Consider the following 9,623-nt stretch of genomic DNA (forward strand, 5'->3'; position numbering starts at 1 on the left):
TCAGAGTGTCCTGGGAAATAGAAGGGTATATATATATATATATATATATATATATTCTATTCTATATATATATTATAGAATATATCTATTATAATAGAATTGAATATAATAGAATATAATAGATATGGAGGCAATTCTATTACCAGATTCAATGTCCCCAGCTCCAGAGCCCCATCTACGATTTCTCTGCACCACAACTCACACCACACAGAGAGGCAGAGAGGAGAGCAGACACTGAGAGCTTGTGACCCATGAAGCTTCCATCACACAAATCCAGTGTAATTTCATCAGCCTTCGAGTCTCTTCCCACGCTTGTCCTGGGATCTCCACCCCAAATCTCCATGCACAGTAACCCCTTTCTTATCTCTGCAGGCCATAACCTCTTATGTTTCAACCATAAGTAACCACGGACTATTGATTTCTGGATTTCCAGGAAATTTGAGATCAATAGGGGAAATAAAGGCTTTATGCAGGGTCATTGATATAGAGAGAACTAACCAAGCAAAGCCATCTTTCTTCTTTTAAAAAAAGTCTGCTGGGCGTCTCAGCTGCCAACAGGCTCCTTACCTTTCTGTTTCCTGAAGTAGATGAACAGCCCCACCCCAAGGAAGAGCAGCCCCAGAACAAAGCCCCCAACTCCACTCATCATCTTGCTCTGAGCAGATTCAGACCGGGCCCCTGAGAAAAGAAGCCAGTTTTAGTGATTTTTATCTGAAATCCAACTTCCCGAATTGAGATTCTGAGACTAAGAGCTTTGAGAATGAGGGAAGACGGCTGTCTGGAAGAACTAAAATAATTGGCCACTCCTAGAAAAAAATTTAAAAATCACACTGAGTAGCTACAAGGTCAAGGCACTGAACACAATTAAATATCACAGCCCTGACATAAGGCCACGTGACTTCAACATCTGATGGATAAGAAGCCAGGGACTGAATGAAATTAAGCAGCTTGTCTAGGGTGACAGAGCTAATAAAAGGCAGAGCTGAGGTTGGATTCCCCTCATGTTAGGAAGGTTCCTTCACTGTAGAGGATGTGTTCCTTCTCAAATAACAGTGAACTCAGAGCAACAGTGTCAGAAGTACAAGTCTAGCCTGAGGCAGGGGACTGTTGCCCAGGGACACAGGGTGACCATGACCTGTGATATCATGGAGGCTCAGAACAGGGACACCTCTTTTCTGCTTGTCAGGAATAATTCCCTCCCCAGTGGGTATAGGTATCTGTAGAAATTATCCCAGGATGTCTGTAAACTATCAGAGGATTTCCATCACAGGATATCACAGGGCTCCCCCAATAACTTCAGCTGAAGGAGAGGAGAGCATGAAGTAAATGAACACATGCTGTGGGGAGAGGAGAAACCTGACACTCAGGGATAAGCAAGTCTGCTCCTTGGTGGGTGAGGAATTTATGAGGTCAGAAAGCTTCTCACTCCATTCCACTGTGATAGGGCTCGTCTGGCTGGGGTGCTCCACTTGACAGGTGTAGACATCTCCACTCTGAGGGACTGTTTCAAGCATCACCATGGTCTGGAAGGTCCAGTCTCCATTAAGGATCAGGCCTGTGGAGACCACCCCAGCCTCCTCTTCCTGGCTATTCTGGAACCACCTGACTTCAATGTTGCGTGGATAGAAACCATTCACAGAGCAGACTAGGAGCTTGTGGCGCAGCAGGGGCTGGGTTTGCAGGATATACAGTCACTGTAGGCTCGACTAGGAGAGAAAAGGGAGAGGGAATAAGTGAGGAAGACAGAGTAAATCTCCTTGGCTGCTTTTCTGCCCCCAGTCTCTAGTCCCAGTCTCCAGTCTCGTCAGGCCTCCCTGAAAGCTGGCCATGTGACCCAACAGGAATTAATACCATGAGCCTTGACTTTAAGTTTTATAGCATGAGACCAATAGATTTGAGAGATGTGAAGGAAATCTGTTTTGTTTTTTCATATCATGAAAGAGTTACTCATTGTTGAATGGATGTGTTTATAAATCTTTGCAAGGTATATATTATATTACTAAAAAACATGATTTCTGGACCCAGGATGCCTGAGTTCAAATACTTGCACTGCCTGATCCTGGGTGAGTTTTTAAATTCCTCTGTGCCTCAGCTTGCTCACTATAAAGTGGGAATAATACTACTAATTTATGTCTTAGGGTTATGTGAGGATTAATGTACCTAAAGTATATGAAACAATGGCTGGAACTTAGTCTTCAATATACATTAGGTATTTACTGCTATATTTGTTTACTTGGAGAGAAGTATGATTCAAAGCAGTGTGGATAAATTGGAGAATAGCTTGGGGTAGATGGGGAAACAGTGCATAAATCCTGCAAATGCTACACACACACATCAGAACACCACAGAAATGGTTCTTCCCTGGGAAGCAGGAATAGACAAAGGTGATTCTCGAACTCTATGCCTTGAGTCCCAAGAAAAGCCTGAGTCCTGAAGGCGAGGGGAAGAGTAAAGTCATTCATTAAAAAAAAAAAAAAATCTTACAGTTATACTCAGCTGATCAATTCCTCTCCTTTGCAAAACAAGCAGACCTACTATTGGAATTGCTATTGTTTTACAATAGTGTCTCTTTCTCAGCTGACATTTGAGCTCAGGGTAGGGTCTGAGACTCATTAATATCTGTGTTAGTGCCTGGGACAATCCCTGACACCACCAGCCACAGAAAATAAAATTTTTATTTTTTTTTAAAGGAGAAAACTGTTGGAAAAACATTTTTACAATAAAATGGCAACACAAAATGGCAGATTAAAGATTGATGGTAAATCTTCACTAACAATTTTGCAGTAACTTTATTACATATAAATGTTTAAATCCTAAAATGGAAAGTAATAAACAGAATCAATATATAAACCACAAACAAGATAAAATGCTGAAGCAAATATCAGCAAAGTTAATTATAATGCATAAAGAACCCACAAAAACACTGAGAAAAACACCAGGATTTCAGAGAATAGATAAGAGGTGATTAATCTTAAAGTTGTAACAAAGGTTAGCCAATAAATATGTGGAAAATGTTCAAGGACCTTAGAAATCAAAGAAATGCAAAATAAAAACAAAATTTTATAAAATGTCAACTATTTGGCAATATTGAAAAAAGATCTAATAAAGGAAATACAAGGTAAATTGTTCCAACTATAAAAAGAAATAACATTTACCCAATACTACTAGCATTATAAAAATAGTAACATCAGTACGTCAAGTAACAAAATTATAATTTAAGAAGGTTTCAAAATCATTTCAGCTATGTAAAAAAAAAAAATCTTAGGGGGGAAAAAAAGAAGAAATTTCAACCTAAAAGAAGCCTCAGAAAGATCAGAGGTGCCTCAGAGGTTACCTTCCACCTCAAAAATTAGTCCGATACCTTTTTCTTAATGAAATGCTCCTGCACACAGACACCCGTACACTTATTTCAGGGGTTTCAGGAGTAAGAGGGTGTGTGCCAAGAGCAGGCTGTGACTCCTCCTCACATTCTCCCAGTCCTTTTACATTCCTCACCTCTCCTCCCCTAAACCTTCCCCCCAACCACAGACACCTTGAAGTCCCTCCCAATCTCTAACCACCCACCCCAGTCAGGGTTTCCTCCCCTCCCCTCCTCCTCCTCTCCCACAAGGACCACTAAGGGTGCCCGAGCCTCCCTCCTGCACCCCTCCTCCCACACCTCCCCTTCCTCGCGGGCCTCTCAGACCCCAGGGCACTGCCCCCACCACACACCCTCTCTCTGTCCCACCTCACCTCACCTTGCACCCCTCACACCCTCTCCCTTCACAGTCACTCAGTGACAAATTCACACAGAACCCTCTTAACTTGTACTCACTCACATCCTACGCACTCACCCCGGATTGAGTCAGGTATCTCTCTGTCTCTCTCTCTGTCTCTCTGTCTCTGTCTCTGTCTCTCTGTCTCTCTCTCTCTCTCTCTCTCACACACACACACACACACTCCTCCCCCCGCCCGCCTGGCCGCCCACCCCGCGCTCACCTCGCCGCTGCACCGTGAAGCTCTCACAAACCCCGTAGTTGTGTCTGCAGAACCTGCCCTCCCGGGACCACTTCTGCTCCAGGAGATCCTCCTGGCTGTTCCAGTATTCCGCAGACCGCCGCCCCAGCTCATCCACCGCTGGGTACTCGCCCACGTCGCTGTCGAAGTGCATATGCTCCTCTCCGTTATGGAAGTATCTGTCCAAGTATTGCACTCGCTCCGACCCGTTGGCGAAATGACACTCGGCCTTCCCTAGAAACAAGAAATGTGCTGTGGGAATAGAAAGAATGCAGTCTTCCGGGTGGGTTCTTGGGAAGATACGCCCACCAATGAGGGGCGCTTAGGGGCGGGTAGGAACACTAGGACCCCTTCATTAGCTCCACCGACACCCCAAACTACCAACACCCCAAGGCTTCATCTTTCATCTGCAGGTGGTGGAGGAACGCCTTCCTGGGGGGAGGAGACCTCGCTTATCCTAAGGCATTCGGGATGCAGTCAGCTCCGTACTTGGTTGGAGACCTCCAAGTCTGAGCTGGACCAGGACTGGCCCCATCACCACCTCCTCCAGAATACCTGCACCTGAAAAACACCCACTGCTCCCTCCTCTCATCCCACAACCCTTTATCTGTTCCTGAAACACTTCCTTACCTAGTGCTGACCTTGTGCCAGGCCTGTGCTGCCCCCTGGGAATCCAAAGAAGGAAAAACAGACATATCCCCTACCTTCTGGGAGCATAAAATTTAGTGACAGTGATGAACAAAACCCAACCACACATGAATTAGTTACACAGGAATCAGAAATGTCAGAAGAAAAGTGCGGAGTTCTAGAACAGAGAGTAATTACATTACGGTGTCAGAAAAGTAGTCTCTAAATGACATTTAAGATGTGAGCTGAAAGGTTCAGTTGATGTGGGCTGAGGGGAAGAGAGGGTATGTGTGTATATTTGGGGGGAAAAGAGAGGCACATTTCAGGTAAAGGTAATAGCATATGCAGAAGCTTGATAGAATTGTTGAACTTCTGCAAGAAGTCAGAATAAAACAGTTCACTGAAACACAGAGAGTGAAGAAAGAGGGTGAAAGATTCCACTGGAGAAATCAGAGCAGCCGGGTACTTAAAACCTTGTAGGTGATGTTAGAATTGTGAATTTATACTAAATGTAATGGGAAAATTTTGAAGAATTTTGAGGAGACTGAAACCACGATCCCAATACACTTCTACTATTCCTTTTCTGAATTTCCAAATCCAGAAAGCTCAGAAAACCGGATTTTTCTGAAAAAAATTTTGTGCCAAAACTCATTTAGCAAATCTGACCTGCTGGGGTAAGAGGTCAAATATGTCTCAGAGTGCTTCTGTAGTTTTAATATATACAAACATACATATACATATAAATATATACACATATATCATATATGCATATATTGTCGAGGTCAGACATATTTTTTTTTGATGTTTTGTCCTTATGTTTAATAGACCTGTGAAAATGTCAAAAAGAGTTAAAGAACAACTCTGGTTAAAAGTGAGATAACTAAATGGAGGCATCTGATAGCATCAATGGAATGGAAAGCAGAATTACTGAAGAAATTTCACATATTTTATTGAAAAATATTTGTGGCAGTCACCACTATTTATGACTTATAAAGGCAAGTTGTTGAAAGTGAAGAATTTGTGATGACCGCATACTCAGGAATTTTGAAAAACATTGCATTAGGCAAAAGACGAAAATGCAGATCTTGAACTTGAATGGATTGAATGGATTCAACAGGAAAGTGGTGAACTGATGCAACTGTCTAGTTTTGTTTTATTGTGTTTTGTTTTGGGGTAATGAAACAAAAATAAACCATAAATAACTGTACTAAAAGGTGAGTGTGCATATAAAGTGTGAGTCAAAAATTTTTAGAAGCAGCACAGCGTAAGTAAAGCGCGTTTACAGTCTTCACACTATTGACATTTGGACCAGATAATTATCTGTGGTTGTGGGAGTGAGGGCTGTTCTACACATTGTAGGCTGTCCACCATAATCCCTGGTCTCTACCTACTAGATGTCAGAAGAAATGCCCAGTGTGACAACCAAAAACAGATCCAGGTAATGCCAAATGTTCTGGCAAAGAGGGAAGGGAAGGAGTGGGGGAAGGGAGGGAGGAAAGCCCAGTGACCACAACTGGTGTAAATAAACCAACCTGAAAAATCTGTGGCTTAAAAAAAAAAATCTACTCTTAATTATGGTTCAGCTGAGAATTACATTTAAAAGTCTGACAATACTTTATCTGTTGAAAATCTTGGTCCTACTTGAAATTTATATTTTTTAAGGAATCCTATCCTGGTGGAAAGCTATTTTTGCCACAAAATAAATTTGTTCAGAAAAAAAAAAAATTTGTTCAGGACCAAGGTTTACCAATTTCTTTGCATCGCCAACCAAACACCGTCATATCCTTTATCCTTCACATCATATTCTCTCTTAATGTCTCTGCCACTGGTCCACTACTTATCCACAGTAGTAAATTGTTATAGCTACAACACTTTATTCCTGTTCAATGTCCCAACTAATTATTTTTCTAATTTTGTCTCCTACTCCCAATAATGCAAGTAAGTATCAAATTACCAGCCTCTGACAGGTGTAGAACTCTCTGTAGTCAAGTCCCCTTAGAAGGGGAGAAACTAAGAAGAAGATGACATTCTCATTTAGATGGTTTACAAAAAAAAAAAAAAAAAAAAAAAAGCAGGTCTCCAGACCCTGAGACCTTCACTTAGAACTGATGGCAGAGAAGGTTGCACTCTGGATCAGAACAGGCATATTTCGCTACTCAGAAATTCTCTAAGTACCTTCTTGACAGACAAGAAAGTCAAATTTTCTTTTCTGTTGACTGTAGCTGGTATGGTTAGCACTGTTAGTCCAGCTCATGTGTCCAACTTAAGGTTGCCAGATTTAACAAATAAAAATACAGAATGGCATATGAAATTTGCATCGCAGATAAACCCACTGTAATTTAGCTGAAATTCAGCTGGGCAGCCTGTATTTTGTCAACCCTAGCCCAACTTACTAATAAAATCTCAAAAGGAGCGTATTTAATATCTGTGTTCTTCAACACATGCCCAGGACAGTCTCCACATAGCATGAACCCCAATAGAATTTTTCAAATATATGCAAAATGAATGTATATATTGGAACTAGCATCCGTTGCATGCTCCCCTCACGCACTGATACATATGAACATCAGAAATTTTATCAGTAATTCAGACCTAATCAAGCCACTATTTACTAATGATTGTTAGAAGCCCAAGCTGTAGAATTAGAAAATCTAATTCAGAACATGAGCTCTTCCACTTGGCTTTTTTCAGAGCACAAATGCTCACTGAAATGTTTTTGTATTTGCTTTTTGTTAAATGTTTATTGGATTGTTGTCTTTCTCTCCTGTCATTAGGTAAGTGTCATGATAATAGGGGATTTTCATATCTTATTCAATAGAATTGTCTGAGCCTAGAACAGAGCCCAGTGTATAGTTGCTGCTTAGAAAAATATTTTTGGTCAAAATAAATAAACCCAGAGTTCTAGGAATTGATCTTTGCAGGAATCCTGGAAAGCAAGAAAAGGCTCAACACCAGCACTCTTTTATTCTGATGACACATTATATTCCTTCTACTTCCTATGAGAAATTCAGATTTCTTCCGTCTCCTCCTGTTAGTTGGAAGAAACATTCACAGGTAGGATACGGTGATTTTAAGAAAGAGGAAACTGTTCATTATGTTTGAAATCATGCAATGAGTCTGTTATAGTGCTGAGGATCCATGCAAACTTTGGGGATTTTCAGGTCTGGTGATGACATAGCTGGGAGAAGAATAGGGAGGAACTAAAAGTCGATGTAAGCAAACATAACTGGTTAAGGGAAACAGATGACATGATGTATGATCTTATGAAATTTGGGTCCAAGACTCCAAGAGGCCAACGGGTTCCCTGGCTTTGCTTATTGGCTTTGAGCCCAATGGGATGGAAACAACCCTCACACTCTCTGTATCCCATTCAGGGTATATGGTTTGTCATGTGAAATGGCTGATATTTGACTATCTGTGACCTACAAAATCAGAATTTCATATAATTTATTCTATATTAGTTGAATTACTTGTATGCTCAGGCCAGAGAAAGGGGAGATGTAAGGGAAACTGATAGTATAGAAAAGCTCAAAATCGATTCATAATGGTCACTGACCTGTGTTGGGTTTTCATCAGATGCCTTAAGTTCATTAAGGCATCAAAGAATACCCCATAGATGCTCTTTATCTACAGGATTATTCCAAGTACAAGAATCCCTGTTTCAACTCCAGAGTGCTGAAATAAGAAATAAAGAAGAAATAAACAAATAAAGGAGAAATAAAGAGAAAACTAATCCCAACTCTGGCAAAGAACTTCTACTACAGGGATTCAAGCCTTATAAACATTGGGGTTCAGGGAAAAAGGAAAGAAGATAATGAGGGAGGTCCCTTGATACATCCTCACATATTAGAGAGAGTAGCAGCATCACAGATCTTCCTGAGGACATAACACAGCATCTTTTAGGAGAGATCTTTCTAATTCTTTAGATTCACCATAAAATCTTCAAGGAAACTTTCCCTTTTTCTTGTACAATTCAACATAATGAAGAGAACTATTGAATGAAAAACTATTTTAACACTATTGTTTCTAAATCTTCTCAAACACTTAAAGGGGTGGGATGCAAGACTGGAGAAGTTTCATTGGAGGAGAGTTGAGAAGAAATAGCCAAAAATATGGAGGTTATGTATACCAGTCTCATAGAGGGGGCAAGTATCCAGGCATGTTTGGTTGTGGATTGGAGATCCATGTGATAAAGACAGATAGTCACTTTTTAAAAGTCACAGTTTTTTAAGGGACCCAGTCTGGACACAGAGACAAAGGTAACTCTCTTTCTTCTCCCACCTACACTAGCTCACCCCACAACGTGTGCACTTACGTTGGGTCTCCCTGGCCCAAGCCAGAGCTGGGCTCAGCACCATCAGTATCACTGTCAGAGCTGCCATCCAGGAGTCTCCAGAGAAACATAGACACACCATCCTGGAGAACAGGAGGGGACAGGGTGCAGAGAGCAGGAAGTGTCACTTAGTGAGGACAAGAACCCTCCCCCACACATATCCCAAGTTATACCAGTCAAGAAACTCATTTCTTTGTTCCTGGATTGGGTGGTCTCAGTATTGAGAACCAATCAGCATCAGAGATGAATTACATCATCAGTTACTGGTCGGAGATTCCGTGTGAATGTCCTTTTCTGAAACTTAGAATTTCCTCCATTAAAGAGATTGTTTTAATTTAGCGCTTTAAATGTTTGATCCAGTTGTAGCTGACATATTTTACTTGGGCTCCTATTGTGAGCCAGCTCTGTGCTGGTCAAGGATGTGTCATTAAGTTTGAGCCTAAAGAGCGTTCATTTCTCTTGCTTGAAGACATAGCTATTTTGACAAATGTATGTGTGAGTGTTTTTAGGAGTTGAGGTGGTAGATAGAAGAAGACTGCAATTTAGGAGGCATTTAATCTGGTCCTTTTTGTATTTGTTGTAGATTTGGGGAAATTATTTAACCTCTACAACTGAAATAAAGGCACTCTGATCTTTCAGGCATTTCAATACTAAAAAATGCTATGAT

At 41.1% G+C, this 9,623-nt stretch overlaps 1 pseudogene; it reads right to left on the minus strand.

The window, feature by feature from the left end:
- Nucleotides 1-383: 383 nt before the first annotated feature.
- Nucleotides 384-9,044, minus strand: LOC130831851 (HLA class II histocompatibility antigen, DR beta 3 chain-like; annotated as a pseudogene).
- Nucleotides 9,045-9,623: the final 579 nt, after the last annotated feature.

Source organism: Hippopotamus amphibius, chromosome 11 (assembly GCF_030028045.1).
Source record: "Hippopotamus amphibius kiboko isolate mHipAmp2 chromosome 11, mHipAmp2.hap2, whole genome shotgun sequence".
In the NCBI taxonomy this organism is placed as follows: domain Eukaryota; kingdom Metazoa; phylum Chordata; class Mammalia; order Artiodactyla; family Hippopotamidae; genus Hippopotamus; species Hippopotamus amphibius.